This window comes from Panthera uncia, chromosome B1, assembly GCF_023721935.1.
Source record: "Panthera uncia isolate 11264 chromosome B1, Puncia_PCG_1.0, whole genome shotgun sequence".
Classification (NCBI taxonomy): Eukaryota; Metazoa; Chordata; class Mammalia; order Carnivora; family Felidae; genus Panthera; species Panthera uncia.
Window position 1 is genome coordinate 164,031,724 of NC_064811.1, and position 19,221 is coordinate 164,050,944.

The window sequence follows — 19,221 nt, forward strand, 5'->3', positions numbered from 1 at the left end:
ACAGCCCTGCTTCAAATAGTTCACAGAATGCTTGTAAAGGAGAGAGACTAACAAACATTTCCAACCCAAGGAAACAAAAGCACTATAGAGATGTGTGTAAAAGCACTATTTGAACATTGATGAGGGAATAATTATATCTCTTTCCTATGAATGAATCTAATCTCTTTTGCTTATATAAGTTCCATAAGGACAAACTGTATCTTATACTTCTATTATATCCCCCACTGCCATGGTTTCCAAATGCCAGTCCCTGGACAAGCTGCAGCAGAATCACCTGGGGAGCTTAAAAAACATCACAGACATCTGATTCTGATTCTGCAAGTATGACTGGAGCCCTAGGATATGTCTTTGTATGAAAGTCCCCTGGGTAGTTCTGAAGCATACTGGCTTGGGAACCACGAAGACACACTGCCCAATACTGGACTGGATGCCTGCCTGAACTGAAATAAACCCATCTCTGCTTGGCTCCATTCTTTTTCTGACCAGCCTCAGCTGAGCTCAGGGTAGATTACCAAGTGTGTCTGAGATTCCTGTGACCAGTGGGGACAGTAAATATAAGAAGATATGAGCAATCATTCCTTTTTCCTAGCATGATGGCTTCAGTGTTGCTCGTCTCTCTTCACAGGGATGGTTATTACCAACCTTACCGGTCATTTTATCTTTTTAACTGCATAGCACACAGGCATTTCCTATCAGTCCCACTCCTTGTGAATACCACTGCAACATGGAGAAATTGGCTCCACGGATTACACAGATGCCTTTCTTTTCCATGGGTTAAAGGGCATGCACATGTGTGTGTGTAGGTTTGTGTGCCGATGTCAGATACATGTCTGTGAGTCAGATCACAAGGGAGGATTGATTGACTTCCATAGGTTCTGGTGTTTATTTGCTGGAGGACTGGTGCACTGGAGGGCAAGGTAAGAAGTAAGTTCCCTCCTGTATCAGGAAACCTTTGGGCAGCCTTAACCCATCATGTCTTGACTTGTCCTTGGGGAGGATTCCATCTGAGAGTGGCTGGGAAAATAGGACTGACCGGCAGATTTCATGAATGCTGGGGATTCCAGAATTTGTATGCAGGAGGGACTTAGAGGTGACAATATTTTGAAAAGAGAGCTAAATAAAGGCCTTCCTAGAAACCATATTTTAGAACAGTACATTATTTGTACTTGGATTGTCTGCTGGTTAGGTGTAGCCTAGGGGTCTGATACAGATTATAGGGAATGAGCACCAGAGTTTTCCCCACTACCCCAATGCTGTTTGCCCATGTCACCTGTCTAGGTCTCTGACTAATGTCACATCTGCTCTTAAGACTTAATCTTGGAAACAAAGTTTCCCTAAATCACATCTTGCCTCCTTTATTCCTTTCTATCTTTCTTAATTCTCTTTTATACTGGTTAAGATCATCACAGAAGCTATACACTCTCATCTGGGTTTGCTTTTCAGTACTCTGGCTACAGATGTGCAGACTCTATGTACATCATAGAGTTTATATCAGCTACCTGGAACATGGGTAGGAATGAGGAAGGAAGGGAAGGGGCTTCCCCCTGACCATGGACTAAGGCTCATGCCTTTATCAGAGGAAATGTCTCAATACTGCATACGGAGAGATTTTTATTCCTCTTCTACTATAGCATGTTTTGTATGGAGTTGAGGTTTGACTTTCAAGCCCATGATACAGTAAAAACAGCAACTTAGAAGGGAGCAGAGATTGCTAGGACAAGGTATAATGAGAGTAGGGAAAAAAAGATAGACAGATGGATTGACTGACTCTCAGTGAAGAACATGCTGAGGTTGGAACTCAGGATAGGCTACATTTCAGCAGGGGCTTACATTGCCAGGTGGAGGGTATGGTGGCCTAGGAACAAAAGCACCCAGTTTCACACTCAGGTTCTACCGCTAATTCCCTGTGCGGCATTAGACAAGTCTGTTAAACCTCTCTGGGACCTCAGTTTTTTCATCTGTAAATGGCAATAATAACAATCCCAAATACCCTTGGATTCCTATCAGATGCAGGACCCGTATCAGGGTGCTATTTTCTCAGTTTTACTTACCTGTTCTATTATTTGCTTTATGCAAAAATAACAAACTTGTCTATTGTAAAAATAACTTACTTGTAAAGGAGAAAAAAAAGAAATGGAATAATTCAGAAGTAGAGTCAAAAGAGAAAATACTCTACCTCTTCATATATCCTTTTTCCTTGTGCCACCCTGCCCCCCCACATCTTATTCCTCACTGTTCCTAGAATGGAACATATTCCTTCTGATCTAATAGTGCTTTGTAAAACCTATACAGAATACAAATGTAATGAACAGAAAACAAGGGGGCAGAACCATTATACCTTAACAGTTCCAAGGGCCTCTCTGTACAAAAACCCAGAAAAAGGATTTCTTTTTCGGATGTAAAAACAAAGAAATAAATAAAAACTTGAGGAAAAGGTTAAATGGTGTGCAGCAGATTCTGTTTAACAAGGCTGGGGGACATATAGTTCTTTTTATAAAGATTTCCATAAGCATTGTAAAAATACATAGAAGTACCAGAATTGAAAAAAAGACCTTCCATCCTTCAGACAATTCACTTAGATGGAAAGTTCATTCTCCACCTATGCTATTCTTCTGCTTCACAGTTACCACAAAGTTTACAACATGTATAACTAGTTGAGAAGTTAATTCCTCCCAGGTATGTAGAGCAGATGCCAAAGGCAACTGGTGAAATTACTCTCACCAGTTTCCTTTATCAGCACAAATTTGTCTTGATCTTTTGATTTTTGTCTTTCTTTTCTTCCTTCCTTCTTTTCTTTTTTCTTTTCTTTTCTTTTCTTTTTTTCTTTTCTTTTCTTTTCTTTTCTTTTCTTTTCTTTTCTTTATTTCTTTCCTTTCTTCTTTCTTCTTCCTTTCTTTCATATGGGCCACTTCATGAATTTGTATGTCATCCTTACACAAGGGCTGTGCTAATCTCTATATTGTTCCAATTTTTGTATGTGTGCTGCTGAAGCCAGCACTCTGTTTCTTTATCTTGGTGCCTTCTCTCCCGAATTTTCATCACCTTCAAGATTAGCTAAATTAGCGACAAAAATTTGCCTTCTCCTCAATTTCAGTTCTGCCTTTTCTGGTTGGACTTTATTTCTTCAGTCCACTGTGTCTAGCTTTGGTCAGCTTTAAAGCCTTCAAGCCAGGAACATTCTCCTGTTTCCTTGTGGATGGCTCAGGGGTTTGGGTGAGGGGAGCATCCTTCCCACTTTGGAAAGACAACATCGCATGGTAAAAATTCTCCTGGACTTAGAATCAGGAGTCCCAGATCTGAGATCTGTAGTATGGTCTTCAATTTTTCTCCTTTGGATGTCGGATTTCTTCTCTGTAGAAAGATCCAGCTTAGATGTTTTTGGATTCTGGGATTCAGTCCTTAGTCATGATTTGCTTGTTAATGTTTGCCTACAGTAGAATGCCATGTTCCATTCATGCTCCTATGGCTTGGTTCTTTGGCCTGCATTTGGAAACTCATAATGTGAGCCCCCAAAGACAGGGGCCAGTTACTCCTCAGGGTGCTCAGTCATCCAACTGTGCCTGCAGTCTCAGGGTAGAAAAATATAGAAGAATTGGCATCCAGGTGGAACATTTCTCATCAAGAAGAGAGGCTTAAATTAGCCTCAATTTGGGGCTCAAGAAACCACAAAATCACAAAAGTTGATTTAAAAGGTTTCCAGAGAGCTTTTAAAATTTGTTTTTTTTTTAATTATAAAAATAATACATGAGTTGGTAAAAATAAAGTTCAAAAAAATTTAATGGTATAAAATGAAAAGTAAAAATGCCCTTTATCTCCACCCTCAGTACCACTCTGCAAGGAATCCTCTGAGGTTTCTTATATATGCACTGAGAAACTTGCTATGCAAGTTGTATCCACTCACCTCTACCTGCACTCAAGCACACACACACACACACACACACAAATGGGAACATTTTATAAAGTTTGCATCTTGCTCTTTGCATTTAATGAGACATGTTGGAAATTTTCCATGCCAACACACATGGATCTGCTCTGCTCTTTATAGGGCTGCCTAGCATTTCCTGAGGAAAGGGAGGTTAGCAGTGGCTACCCAACTTATTTCCACATTGTTGCCACTGCAAACAATGCCTCTCAAACAGCCTTTAATTCAGTGTTTTCTAAAGTTTGATCCTTGGAACACAAACTTTTAGAGATGTTCAGTGATAGAAACAAAAATAAAAATGGTTTACAGGTCAAACAAATGTGGAAAGCACTACATTTGAGATCTCCTCTTCCAATGGCATATAAAAAACTCCATAAATTCATTCAGAAAGAAAATTTTAAAAACGTAGCTTCATCCAGTCTCCCAAACTTGTTTTTGACCATTTCACCTCTGAAAACATTCTCTTCAAATCACTTATCTGTATATAAGTATATGCAAATGTTATATAAGTATCCAGCAATGCTCTGAGGAAGCTGTCTTCAAAATGCTGCTCCTTCACTCCACAGATGAGGGATCTGAGGCTCAGAGACAGGGAATCACTTGCTCAGAGTTATAGAACTAATGATTAGTAGCAGAAACAGGAATAGAATCCAAGACCTATGCATTTTCTGCCACACTACTTATGGAAGCCCCATTCTCAGGCAGTGAAACATTTTCACCAAAGTTCAAAGAGTTTAGCAAGAAAGCTGTGCATCATAAAATAAACCTGGATATCATCTGGCTTAAAAAATGAGTTTGAAGTATGCAACTACTTTAATAAGAACTGTTTTGTAAATTAATTAGTTGGTAACTAAATTCATGCTCACAGTGTTTTAAGTGTCATTTTTGTAATACCACAGCAATATGCCAGTAATTGCTTGATGAGCTGAAATCCCATCACAACATTATTGCCCTGACATTGCCCTGATGGAAATTAGGGGGGCTTGGCACTGGGGTCTGTGGGTGGCTCATGCTGTATGGGACCATTTGATTTTCTCTTTTCAAGCCTCCCAAAAGATTAAGATAAGGCAGGTAAAAGAGGCCTGTGATGGCTAACTTTATGTGACTGAATCAAAAGGTGCTGGGATATTTGGCTGAATGTTGTTTCTGGGTGTCTCCAGATGAAATTAGCATTTGAATGGGTGAATTCAGTAAAGTAGATTGCCCAATGTGGGTGGGCATCACCCAATTTGTTGAGGACCTGAATTTAGAATGAAAAGTGGAAGAAAGAAATTCTGCCTTCCTGCTTGATTGCTTGAGCCTGTAACATTGATCTTACTCTGTTCTCAGGACTTCTGACTCAGACTGAATCACACCATTGGCTTTCCTGGGTCTCCAACTTACAGACAGAAGTTCAGGGGACTTCTCAGCCTCCATAAATGTGTGAGTTAACTCTTTATAATCAATCTCTTTATATATATTCCTGTTGGTTCTATTTCTCTGGAGAACCCTAAAATTAATGCAGGGCCAGAGATTAAGGATGTAGAAGCCAACAAATTCTCAGCTTGCTCTGGTGACACTCTGAAAAGCCTAGAAAGATTTTCAGGACAAACTCTTAACCACTTTTAAGGAGACTGCTTATCTGTGCCACTAGATCTATGGTACCCCTGGTACGCTAGAGTTGAGGAAGAATAAAAGAGATGAAGAAGCTGCTTAGGCCAGGAATATCACTATTCATCATAGGAGTTCTTATTCTCATTTTAGAGAAAAGGAAGTCTAAGACAGGAGAGATAAAATGACTTCTTTAGAGTCATACTGAGATGAACTAATATCTCTGGGGGATGTCTCTGAATTGCTAGCAAAGTGTCTATCTTGTACTAAAGCTTGTCTTTGGACTGTGTGGCCATTAGGGCTTCTGAGAGTCTGAATGAATCTGACCTTCCCAGACTCCCAGCTGCAGTGTGGCCACTGTCCATATGATTTTGGGTGAAGGCTAGGCCTGAACTTTAAGTCAGTCTTGTCCCACCTCTTCTAGCTGTGTGATGTTGGACAGCTTACTCAGCATTCTAAGCTAAGGTTTTCTCATATATAAGATAGAAATAGTGAAACCTACCTCTTATATTGTTGGAATTTAATATAAGGTAAGTGATAATTTTTGATCCTGTCCTGGCATATGGTTTTGATCCATTCTCTTCACCATGCTAGGTCACACTGGTCATTTCCATTTTGATCTCTGCTACAGTTACTCAAAGATTGTACCACTTTTCTGGCACCTCAAATGCTGCTGTGAGTACTGGTTGGCTTTTGCTGTATGTGTTGGGTGGCCCAGACCAGACAGTAAGTATTTGCTTTGTGAAGGGCCTCATGTGTAACATGTACTCCACAAACAGTTGCTGGTTGATTGGATAACTAATCTCTCTTTCTCCTCTATCACTAGTGCTTGGATTTTTTTAAATCAAACTGCTTCTATATTGCCTGGCTCTGGAAGCTCAGCTATCCAAGGACAATGAGGTGACCCCCAAATCACCCACCTGCTTCTACACTTGTGGCTCAGACAACAGTTCTTCCCTGGACTGGCTATGATATTTTACCCTTAAGGTCTCATATTTTTTCTTTGTACTGCTTTTTATGAGTTGGCACCTGGTGAGGTCACTTGGCACTCCCTTCCAGGAATTATGGTGCTCACAGCCCTCATAATTTCTCCCATCCTTTTTCCTGTATTGATAGCTGTGTGATGCTGGGTTGCCATGACAACTGATTGATTAGAATCCAATTCCTGGACTGGGAAACATGCAGCCATAAAGAATTACAAATGATGCCTGATTGTCTGCTGCCAATAGCCTGATTGCTGCCATTTTCTGGCAGGTAGCTCAGCCCTAACAGGAAACCCTGTGCTGTGCAATTATTGCGACGTGATTGATGTATCACTATAGTTACAATCGGCAACGTTCCCAACTCAGGAGATTTTTTTAAAAGAAAAAAACCTCCCCTTTTAGGATGGAAATGCTTATAAATGAGGAAGAAGTATAGAGTGGGGGAGGGCAGTGGGGCTGGCAAGCAAGGAGAGTATGGGCTAAGAGCTCAACTGGAGTTTCAGAAGTAATGCAGGGAGAGGAGGCATGAGCAGTGACATATGGCTGGGGAGAGGGGAAAAAGGGATGACTGCTGCCTGTGCTCCCCACCCCCTCCAACTCCTAGGCTTTTCAGCAGTCTAAGGAGTAGTTCAGAAATGAATTCCAAATGAGAGGCTTAAAAAGTGGGGGGATGCAGGAGGGAGACCAAAGAATATACAGGTCACAGGTGGTGTTCTGCTCAGGCCAATTACTGAAGCTGCTGTCTTGGGTTTGAGTCATTTGTGATGACCAAAGAGCAAGCACCTGGGCCTGGAAATAGGGTCAGGGAAAGAGGCCTTGCACCAGGTGAAAGTTGGTTTGAGAGTAGGCCAGTGTGGAGGATGGAGCCTGCAATGAAGCTGGTGTTTAGAAGCCTTGGGGCAGAAGAGACATTTTCATCTGACCCAGGGGCAAAGTGCCTCTTTTTTTTCCTAAATTGGATGTGGAATATTTCTCAGGCTGGTGGAGAGGGAGAAAGAATGAAATATTTGTGACTGTTAGAAGTAGACTTATTGGGGTGCCGGGGTGACAGTCAGTTAAACACTGGGCCTGGTCTCACAATTCGTGAGCTTGAGCCCCATGTCAGGCTCTGTGCTGACAGCAGGGACCCTGCTTGGGATTCTCTCATTCCTTCTTTCTCTGCCCCTCCTGAGCTCACACATGCATGTATGCATGCACACTTTCTCTCTCTCTCTCTCAAAATAAATAAATCTTTTTTTTTTAAAGTAGACTTATTGATAAAGAAGCAGTCGTTTACCTTGTTTAAGCTGGCTGTTATTGGGAAGGTTGTTTTCTCCAAGTGTCTTCCAAATTATGTTCACAGTTCAAAGATACCTGGTTATTATGCTACTGATAATTCTTCTCCTTGGATTAAAGACATTTTCTTTCTACAGTCTTTTTTAAAAAATGCTGCCAAAAGTAGTACTATGTACTTAAACCTAAATGTTAGTGTATGTGTGTTTAAACTAATTTATTGATGTATGACTGACATTCTTACCTGATGAGTTTGGAGATAATAATATATCTATGAAACCATTATCACAATCTATTCCAAAAACATATCAATCACCTCCAAAATTTTCTTCTGCCCTCCTTATTATTTATTATTACTTTTAGTTTTTTTCCACCTCCTCTCCAGCCCCCTTATTTATTTTTACATTATTAGTGATAAAAACACAAGACCCAGGGACACCTGGGTGGCTCAGTTGGTTAATTGTCTGACTTGATTTTGGCTCAGGTCATGATCCCAGTGTTGTGGGATTGTGCCCCGCATTGGGTTCTGCACTGAGCATGGAGCCTACTTGGGATTCTCTCCCCTCTCTCTCTCTCTCTCTCCTTCTCTCCCTCTGCCCTTCTCCCCCACTCACTCTTTCTGTCTAAAAACTAAAATAAATAAATAATACCCAGAACAAGGCAAGGATGACTTCTCTCACCACACCATTTTAATTCAACATAGTACTGAAAGTTCTAGCCAAAGTAATTAGGCAAGAATAATAAATAAAAGGCATCAAAATCAGAAAAGAAAGATGTAAGATTATATATTTGCAAATTATGTAATCTTATATGTATAAAAGTTTAAAGACTCCTCACACACACACAAAAATACTATTAGAACAAGCAAGGAAATTCAGTAAAATTGCAGGATACAAAACCAAGCATACAAAAAAAAAATCAGTTGCATTTTTGTATACCAACAAAAAACTATCCAAAAAGAAAATGAAGAAAACCATTCCATTTACAACAGCATCAAAAATAATAAAATATTTAGGAATAAATTTAACCAAGGAAGTGAAAACTTTGTGCACTGAAAACTGTAAAACACTGGTGAATGTTTTTGTACTCATCTCACCTGAATCTTTTCTATAATAATATTTAGGTATTTTAATTTTTGCATTTATTTATTTTTACTCTTTGAAAGTAGGAACTGGATCATTAATGTAATCATGTAATGGAACTATAATAAATGATGACTGAAGGAAAGGAAAGATGGTTGCTGTAATGAGACAGATTCAAAATACATGGGGTGGGAATTAGGTGCAGTAAGGATACAATGGGGTGGTGGTGGTCAAACATAAAATGTAAACTGATAGAGACCAGTCAAACTCATATAGTGGGAATCTTGGATCCAGCCTACCTCCAAAGGTAGCCTGGGTTAAGGTATAAGAAGGCAGGATGAAAAATTCAGGCAGGTTAATATCTGTAGTTCTTGACATTGTTAGCCATCACTCTTGGATGCCATGGTCTTTGTGGATATGTTCCTGTCACTTTAGCTACTGCTAAGTATTAGTTACCTACCGTATGGAGCTACCCATCAGAAAATGATTGAAATCTGTGAGTTGATCCCACTAGCCCAATATTTTCAAAGGAAGAAAAGTAGATTAAACTTATGTTGTCTTCATATTAGACTGTGGGTATACTAAGGGCACAAACCACGTCTTCTCTCTGTATGTATTTAGTCAGTTCCTGGCAAACAGAAAGCATGTAATATATTATTGTTGAATAAATGTACAATTTAATTTAAAAAAGGCTTAAATCAACCTTTTGAGCCATGGAGTAAGAATTGAAGAGAAATAGTGAAAATAAATGTGGAAAATTATTTGGGCAGATGGGTAATAACTATGGGTTCTAGGGAAACAGGATTGTAAAATCTTAAATTCAAATTGCAATTCCACAATTTATCAGCTGTGAAACCTTGGGTGGGTTATTGAACCTCAGTTTTTCTGTATATCAAGTGGAGAATAATAACAGCACTTATTTCATAGGGTATTTAGAAAGATAAATTAGGAGAACACATGCAAAATGTTGTATTATTATTATAGTGTTTAATTCCTGGACTAGAAGTTGAATATTTTCTACTAAAAATATACAAAACAACACAAATGATCACCTGAAGGGATAACACACCTTACATTGGCACAATGATCACTGATCCCACAGTTGTGGGGGATGTGGGGAAGCAGGAGCATTCTTCCTTTGATGTACCTGAAATACCTCCAGCTAATGTCTTGCTTGCTGTTGAAAGCATCTGTAAACTACTTGTTTTATGGCCCAAGTATAAAAATAAGTCCATTATGTTTAGGACATTAACTATATCCACATTTGTAGTACCATTTAGGGCCATTCAAAACCATCAGGATTGGTATCCCAGACTTCAGATAACCTAGACAGATAAAAGCTGGTTTCCATGGGAACTAGTTTTACCTTCTCTTCTATCTAATTGAAATCCATTTACCCAAGTCTGAAAGTTTTGTAAGTACCTTCTAATGAGTTCTTCATTTGGTTTACCAAGCTCAGTGCAAGCACAGGTAACTTACCATTTGCAACATCAGTCAACTTCTGTCAAGTGAATACACACTTGAGTTTTCTGGGATTGATTGTTTACTTGGTTCACTTGCAGTTCAGATTTTAAAGGATCAGTTTCTATAAAACACTCTACAGGGCTTGTAGTATCTGATATTCTGTCATCTTGCTGAGGAACCATAGTTTGGTGAACTTTCTAAGGGAAGAAATTACTAAGAGAGGAATTACAAGGTGGTAACATAGACCACATTTCTTCACATGTATCTAAGAGCAACACACATATTTTAGAAACTTTGATTTGGCCATTCAGTTGCATTGCATTTGAATGACACTGTTCAATACCTTGCCTTGTTATCCACTCAAACACCATGTTTTCCCCATGTACCTGCAGAGTTCTTTCTTTGTTCTCTCTTCAGAGAAGGAGGTAGGAGAGCTCTCTTAACTCAATCTCTGCTGTTTTCTACAGTTAAACAGAATAATTTTCTGTGCTCAGGAAGAGAATCCTCCCTTCAACTTACATTTTCTAGGCCCTTAGAGGGCTGGGAAGATGCCTGCATGACATAGGCTTGGCTGTTCAGATGAGTCAAGAAGACCATCAAAACTCAGCCTCACAACTCAGAAATCAAATCCTTCAAATAAGAGCATCAGTAGGTGCCTTTTATTTCTCCAGCCTCCAGTACTGGGAATCAGTACTTGTATTCTCTTTAGCTATTTTCATTTGGAGACCCCCAGTGGCTTCCATGAAGCTCTGTCTCTTCCTACTCATTGCACTTGTGGCAAGAGGCACCTGGGCCTTTTTGGCAAGCTTTGGGTCTGCTCACGATGCGGGCTTTCCACGTTGCCAGGTTCTGCCAACTGCTCTGCTTGGAGGAGACAGATAAGGGCAGGGAGGGCAAGGAAGACTCTGCCAGTTGGCACGCTGACTTGGCAACCTGAGATGGACTAAGAAAGCTATAGTCTTTTAGGCTAGATTTGCCTTGGAACAAGCTGGTGCAGGAAATGGCCAGATATTGGCAAAGGGCAAAGGGAGCCCAGATGGAGAAGAAAGCTTAAGAGGTTAATAGACTCGGGGCAGTTTTTACTGATGGGTACCAGGGAATCCTTTCAACATGCTTCACTAAGCTCTTTGGAAGAGGCTCCAGGAAGGCACTAGTAAACTTCCTATATGTAGTAGCACTTATACCAATGTATTATTATTTTGTTCTGTTAGTAGCATATAATACCAGGCTTCATAAAGGCAGGAACTGAGTCTTTATTCTTTACCATGTCCCCAAAGTTTAGTCAAGGTCTAGTGGTTTCCCCATGTACCTGCAGAGGTACCTGCATGGTACCTGCAGAGGTAAGTCAGGACTCACTTAACTTTTGCTGATTTGAATGGAATTGACAGAAATAGGTAGAGTTATGTTTATAGTCAGAGAGAGACACTTGGCTGCCCCAGAAAAGCTGACACCTTGGCACCACTTCAAATAATATTATTTTCCCAATAATTATTTAGAGAAGAAGTTGAAGGCTGAGTGAGCAAAGGGCTACTAAGGAAGAAACCACCCGTCCCATTTTCTAACCTCTTCACATAAACAAAAAACGTGCAGTTAAATAGATTTAGCCTCCTTAGAGACATTTGAACAATACATTGTTACTTCAGCTTGTCCTTTGGGGGTTCTCAACTTGGAGATTCCTTTCTTAAGAGTTTTGGTAAATATTTTCCTCACTGGATTTCCAATGATGTTTCAATGCCTAGATGTTCTTAGTCTAATCCAATGCACCAATGTATCTTGAGAGATAGGTTAAATAAACTACTGCTAAATTTTGTTTTGTTGTATTTAAAAAAATATTATTATAATAACTTTAAAGGGCTTTTTAAAGAGGGGTAACAAATAACAAATTCTTGTGATAGAATTACTTTCTATCATTTGGCCATGATCGAAAGTAATTCTGTCACAAGAATATAACGAAATAGGTTCTATATTTGTGTATTAATCAATGTGATCATAGTGAACATAATATTTTGCTTTCTTCTTTATTCACTTCACATTACATTAAATGTTTCTCTATATTGTTCCATTCTTTTTTTAATAACTTTATAATATTCCATCAAGTGGATTAACAGACTATGTAGATTATTTACATTATTTTTTGCTATCATAAGCAACCATTCAATGACAATTGTGTTTATATAGCTTTTTTTTTCTTGCTTAAGTTATTTTCTTTAGGGTTAATTTTTTGGAGAATTATCAAAGGCAACGGTGTGTTGCAGCTGGGTCACATCAGCTTGTAAGAGCACATTTTGCAACTCTCTTCCCCATTCTTCATTGGGAGAAATCCTAAAATCAGCCCTGGTAAGTAGGAGTATTCGCATTACAAAAATTGACAAATGCTGCAAATCAATGCTCTTTTGTTTTATTTTGTTTTTGTTTTTGTTTTGGAACACAAAACTGACCAATGTGTACAAACTTGTTTATAGCTTTTGAAATATTAATTGCCATATTATTTTTTAAAGAATTTTAACCAATATATGTATAACCAGTTTGATAAAGACATCTTAACTTGTGGTGTAATCATAAAATATTTATATTTCTTCAATAGTTGCTAAGTTGTGTTTTCTCTCCAGGCAATGGGCTCCCTTAATATATCTGAATCCAATTCCATAATTTTTAGTTATTTAAAACAGTATCATTCTGAGTGCTAGGGAGGGTTTAGTTTTGTATATTTAAACACCTTAAGTTTTGATTCAAAGCCCATCCCATTCTGTTTGTGGTGAGGTATGACTCTAGAATTTGGAGTGGAAGGGGTTAACTGCTACTCTCAATAGCTGTGATTCTCTCCATTTTCCCTCTAATTTTTCACTGGAATTAAATTAGGGAAAAGGAGAAGGATACATGTGATTTCCCAATGTGTTTGCTATTTTCCTCTTTGCTGGTCAGATCTGTGGTCCTTATCTCTGTCCCCTCTACTGTCCATTGCTGCTTCCTGTGTGTCATTGACTGGCTATAGTACCTTTCTGTGTGGTCAACATCCTATTATTAACTCTTTTCCTTATGAAACTGCAAAATAGAGAAAATATATGAAGCACATTGAACATCAGACAACAAATGAGAGTGATCACTGAGAGATGGACAAAAGCAAGGTAAGTGCTATGATTGCTCTAGCTTGAGAGATTTACCAGATCGTAGCTCAGGGAGAGAGATTCTGGGTAGATCCTGACTTGAGAGGATGAAGCTGGGAGTCTGGGGAGACAGACAAGAGTAGGCAGGGCAGAGTACAGAGAGGAGGGAGCTCAGAGTTAGGACTCCATAGATATGCAGAGGTTTCCACTGAAGGTTTTATTGAGTATTGATCAGTGTGTATGTGCAAGGAAAGACTCAAGGTCAAGGAAAAAAAAACATCCAAAAGGATTAGAAGAATATTCACCAGAGAGTAAAGAGTCCTGGGAATTGTTATTCACAGCAGCAGAGTGAAAAACTTCATAATTCACAGGGCTTTGGATACAGTATTCAGAAAGGTTTGATTTATTATTAGGACAAAATTAAACCTATACCTAATGCTGCTGTGGTCCCATATAACAAAGCTTAAAAGCAAGACATACAAAAGATCAAATTATTTTTGATTAACTGCATTTCAGTGCAAAGCTAAGAATTTTAATAGGAATATAAAAATATCCAGTACAACATAGTAAATATCATGTCATATATATAATAAAAACAAAATTATAAGATATGCAAAGAAATAGGAAAGTAAAATTAATAATGAGAAAAAAGGTTGGTTTAACATTTGAAAATCAACCAATGTAACTAACCATATTGACTAACTAAAAGAGGAAAAACATATAATCATCTTGATGAGTATAGAAAAAAAAAATTAAAACCCAGCATCTATTATTGATAATAGCTCCCACCAAACCAGGAATAACAAAGGATTTCCTTAACCTGATAAAAGACTTCTGTGAAAAACCTACCTGCAGGCAAATAACTGAATGTTTTCCTCCTAAGATCAATAAAAAAAGCAAAGGGATCTACTTTTACCACTTCAATTAACATTGTGCTTGGAGAATTCAGCCAAGGTAATAAGGCAAGAAAAAGAAATAAAAAGCACCAAGATGAGAAAGGAAGAAGTAAATCCATCTTAGTTCTTAGACAACATAATCATCTTCCAAGAAAATTTATGAAATCTACCAAAAATCTAAGGAAGTAAAAGTGGGTTTAGAAAATGTATAGGATATAGGATTGGTATACAAAATTCAACTTATTTCTATATACTGGTAACAAAGAATCAGAAATTTAAACAATATTGTTAAAAATACCACTTAAAAGAGTATCATAAATATGAAATACTTCAGGATAAATCTGGAGAAATTGACCTGTGCACTAAAAACTACAAAGCTGAGCTGAGAGATATTTAAGAAGACTAAATAAACTGAGAGATAAGGTCATGCCATTGAATAGGAAGACTCAATATTGTATGTTAATTTTCCCCAAACTGCTCTATAGAGTCAGCATAATCCAAATTAAATTCCAGAAGACTTTTTTTTTTTTGGTGAAAATTGACAAGTTTGTTCTTAAATCCATGGAAAAGTGAAAAGGAACCATAATGGTTAAAATAACTTTAAAAAATAAAAACAAATTTAGAGGATTGTCATGACCTGACTTTAAGATTTATATAGCTAGAGTAATTAAGGCAATATGTGTATAGAAAAATATATCAATAGAACAGAATGAAGTCTGAAAATAAGCTATCCATATATGGTTAATTGAATTTTAACAAAGGTGCAAAGGCAGTTTGGATGGTGGGGAAAAAAGACAGTCTTTTAAATAAATTGTGCTGGAATAGGTGGATGTCTATAGTCAAAAAACAAACAAAAACAAAAAAATTCTATTCATTTCTTGCACCACATACAAAAAATAACTTTACATGGATCATAGACCTAAATGTAAATTCCCAAACTGTATAATGTCTCAGAGAAAACACAGAAGAAAATCTTCATGATTTTGAATTAGGGGAAGATATCTGAGATACAATACAGAAAATATGATCTGTAAATGACAAACTTTATAAACAGGAATTGAAAACTTCTTCTCTTTGAAAGATGCTGCTAAGAGAATTAAAAAAATGAACCATAGACTGGAAACATTCATTTGCTAACCAGAAATCTGATAAAGGACTTACATTCAGAACTCCTGGAGAATTATCAAAACTCAATAGTAAAAACGCTTCATTAAAAAATGGTCAGTAAAACACCTCATTAAAAAATGATCAGATTTAAATAGCATTTTACTAAAGAATATACTTTTGGCAAATAACCACATGGAAATATGCTTAATATTATATCATTAGAGAACTGCAAATTAACAGCATAATGAGATGCTGTGGAACATCTATTAGAATATTCTGAATTAACATGACTGGACATACTAAGTATTGGTGAAGATGTGGAAGAACTGTAACTTTCAACTGCTAGTGGGAATGTCAAATAGCACAATGACTTTGGAAAACAGTTTGGTTGTTTCTTAAAAGAGTTAATTATAGACCTGTCATATGCTCCAACTATTCCACTCCAGGTATTTATTCAAGAGAAATGAAAACATGTCCATACAAAGATTTGTACATAAATGTTCATAGTAGCTCTATTTTGTCATAGCTAAAAACTGAAAATAGCCCAACTATCCATCAATAAGTGAATTAATACAACAAACTATGGTATATCAATTCAACAGAATATTATTTAATAATAAAAGGGAGCACAGTACTGATACAATCTACAACTTGGATGTATTATAAAGTAATATGCAGTGTAAAAGAAACCAGACCCACAAAAAATGTGCTATTTGATTTCTTTTACATAAAATTTTAGAAATAAAAAGTAATCTACAGTGGGGAGGAGCCAAGATGGCAGAATAGCATGGAAGCTTTTTGTGTGTCTCGCGTCCATGAAATACAGCCAGACCAACACTAAACCATCTTAGACACCTAGAAAACCGTTTAGAAGATTGACACAACAATCTGCACAACCTGAACCACAGAATTCAGCAGGTACATGACATGAACAGCTGAACTTGGGGAGCAAGAAGCCCCGAAAGGCAGGGAACCCCTTTTGCAGGTGAAGAGAGGCCTGAGACTGGGGGGGGGAGCATATGGGAAAAGCACCCCTCCCCAAAAGCAGCTGGAGAGAAAGTGGAAAATTGGAAACAGCTGCAGGGACTAAACTAAAAAGGGAGAAAGAAGAAAGGAGAGGGTTTAAATTCCATTAAGACTGTAAACAAGGGGAGTGCAAAGGCTGCAACTCCACAGCTCAATACCTGGTGGTGTTCTGGTGGGAAAGGTGAATCCCCAGGAACTGACTGGGGTCCGGGAGGTTCTCAGGCCACATGGGGAAAGCGGTTCCACTGCTGGAAGGACATTTGGTAGAGACTGTTGAAGCCACCTGGTCCCAGCAGACCCTGGAAGGCAGCCACATTCGCTGGTGCTGGGGCAGGGTTGTTGAGGGTGAAGCCTGGTGTCAGATGTGTGTTGCGATTTTCCATGGTCCCTAAAATGCTGAGGCTACACTGTCTTTTGATTCTTTTGGGGGGGCTGGGCTGGCACCTGGCTTCAGTCTCGGGGCACCAGAAACAGCAGGATCCAGTGGGCGTTCCTGGGTGTAGCCAACATTTGGTCATTGCTCATTTGGCCATCCCTCAGTGAGACCCTCCCGCAGTGGGGTGAAGAGGGTCAAAGCAGCAGTCCTTCAGAAGTAAGGGGCCAGGGAAAACAGCCACATCTGAGACAAAACTTGGGAGAGAGGTACTGCCTTGGGCCTGGTCACAGAGAATGGAAAAGCAGGGAGTAGACAAGAGCTTAAGATGGAGGACCGGTGCATGACTGCTGATCTGGGAGAACAGATTGGGTGGCTGGGTGGCGCCATTTATCACCATTCCCACGCATGCAGATGCACACCACAACAATCCACCCCAGTAGGCTAGCAGTGCCATCTAGGGGAGAGCGGAGCTGTTACACCGAACCCTGCCCAACTGGGCCAACTTCGCTCTTCAAGAACACAAACCTCACTGCCAGCTTAATCTATGGACTATAAAGAGCTACATGGATTGACCTCTAGGGGAAAACAAAGCAATTTAAGTCCTACTTCAATCTGTTAACAGGTTCATCTATTCAATTTTTTTCTCTCTTTTTCCTTTTTCTCTTTTATAATTCTTTTCCTTGAATACAGAAAGAGAAAAAACTCATTTTTATTTTCAATGTTTATTAAAAATATGTCTTTAATTTTTATTGCTATATTTTTTACATTTGTGTAAACTTTTTCAAATTCTACTTTACTTCCATCATTTTATTTTAGTCTATTTCAGTGTACTCACCTTTTCAAATTTTCAAACAATTTCCTTTTTTTCTTTCTTTTTCTTATTTTCTCTTTTTCATTTATTTTCTTTTTCTTGAATTCAGAAAGAGAAAAACTTCATTTTTATTTTCAATTTCTTTTAAAAATATTTTCATTTAATTTTTATTACTATATTTTTGCTTTTATGTAAATTTTTTCTAATTCCATCTTGGTCCCATCATTTTATTTCAGTCTACTAAATGTATTCACTTTTTCAAATTTTCAAACTATTTCTTTTTTTTGTCTTTTCCTTTTTTCTTTTTTTATCTTTTTTTTCTCTTTCACTTCTTTTCTTTTTTCTTAAATACAGAAAATGAAAAAGAAACATTTCTTTTTAATTTTTACTAAAAATATGTTTCTATAATTTTTTTCTACTATAGTCTCTACTTTTGTGTATTTTAGTCTACTTTAGTGTATTCATTTTTTTCAAATTCTCAAACTATTTCCTTTTTTTCCTTTTTATCCTCTCTCTTTTTTTGTTTGTTTCTCTAATCTGTCAAACCACTTTCTACATCCAGACCAAAACACACCTAGGATCTAGCATCATCTATTCGATTTTTGTGTGGGTGTGTTTTTTAATTTTTAATTTTAATATTTTTAATTTTAATTTTTTTAATTTCAATTTTTCTACCTCATTAATTCCTTTTCTCCCTTCAAAATGGCAAAATTAAGGAACTCACCCCAAAAGAAAAAGCACAAAGAAACAACGGACAGGGATTTAACCAACACAGACACAATCAAGATGTCTAAACAAGAATTTAGAATCTCGATAATAAGAATACTAGTTGGAGTCAAAAATAGATTACAATCCCTTTCTGCAGAGATAAAAGAAGTAAAAAATAGCCAGAATGAAATTAAAAATGCTATAACTGAGCTGCACAGAGGACCCCATTAGATTCAACAAAAACCATCAACAAGGCATATCATAGTCAAATTCACAAAATACTCAGGCAAGGAGAGAATCATGAAAGCAGCAAGGGAAAAAACATCCCTAACTTTCAAGGGAAGACAGATAAGGTTTGCAGCAGACCTATTCACAGAAACCTGGCAGGCCAGAAAGGAGTGGCAGGATATATTCAGTGTGCTGAATCAGAAAAATATGCAGCCAAGAATTCTTTATCCAGCAAGGCAATTAGAAGCATGGCAATTAGAAGCAAAATAGAAGGAGATACAAAGTTTCCCACACAAACAAAAATTAAAGGAGTTTGTGACCACTAAAACAGTCCTGCAAGAAATATTAAGGGGGACTCTCTGAGAGGACAAAAGATGAATATATATATAATATGTATATATATATACATATTATATATATAAAATATATATATTATATATATACATATTATATATATATAATATACATATTATATATATAATATATATATAAAATATATATATTATATATACATATTATATATATATAATATATATTATATATATAATATATATGTTATATATACATATTATATATATAAAATATATATATTATATATATATACAATATATATATTATATATACATATTATATATATAAAATATATATATAT

The 19,221-nt window shown here is 37.4% G+C and overlaps 1 non-coding gene across 1 annotated transcript; it reads right to left on the bottom strand.

The window, feature by feature from the left end:
* Nucleotides 1-2,894: 2,894 nt before the first annotated feature.
* Nucleotides 2,895-2,998, bottom strand: LOC125924112 (U6 spliceosomal RNA). The gene has a single exon (XR_007458294.1). It is a non-coding gene; the product is annotated as a U6 spliceosomal RNA (small nuclear RNA).
* Nucleotides 2,999-19,221: the final 16,223 nt, after the last annotated feature.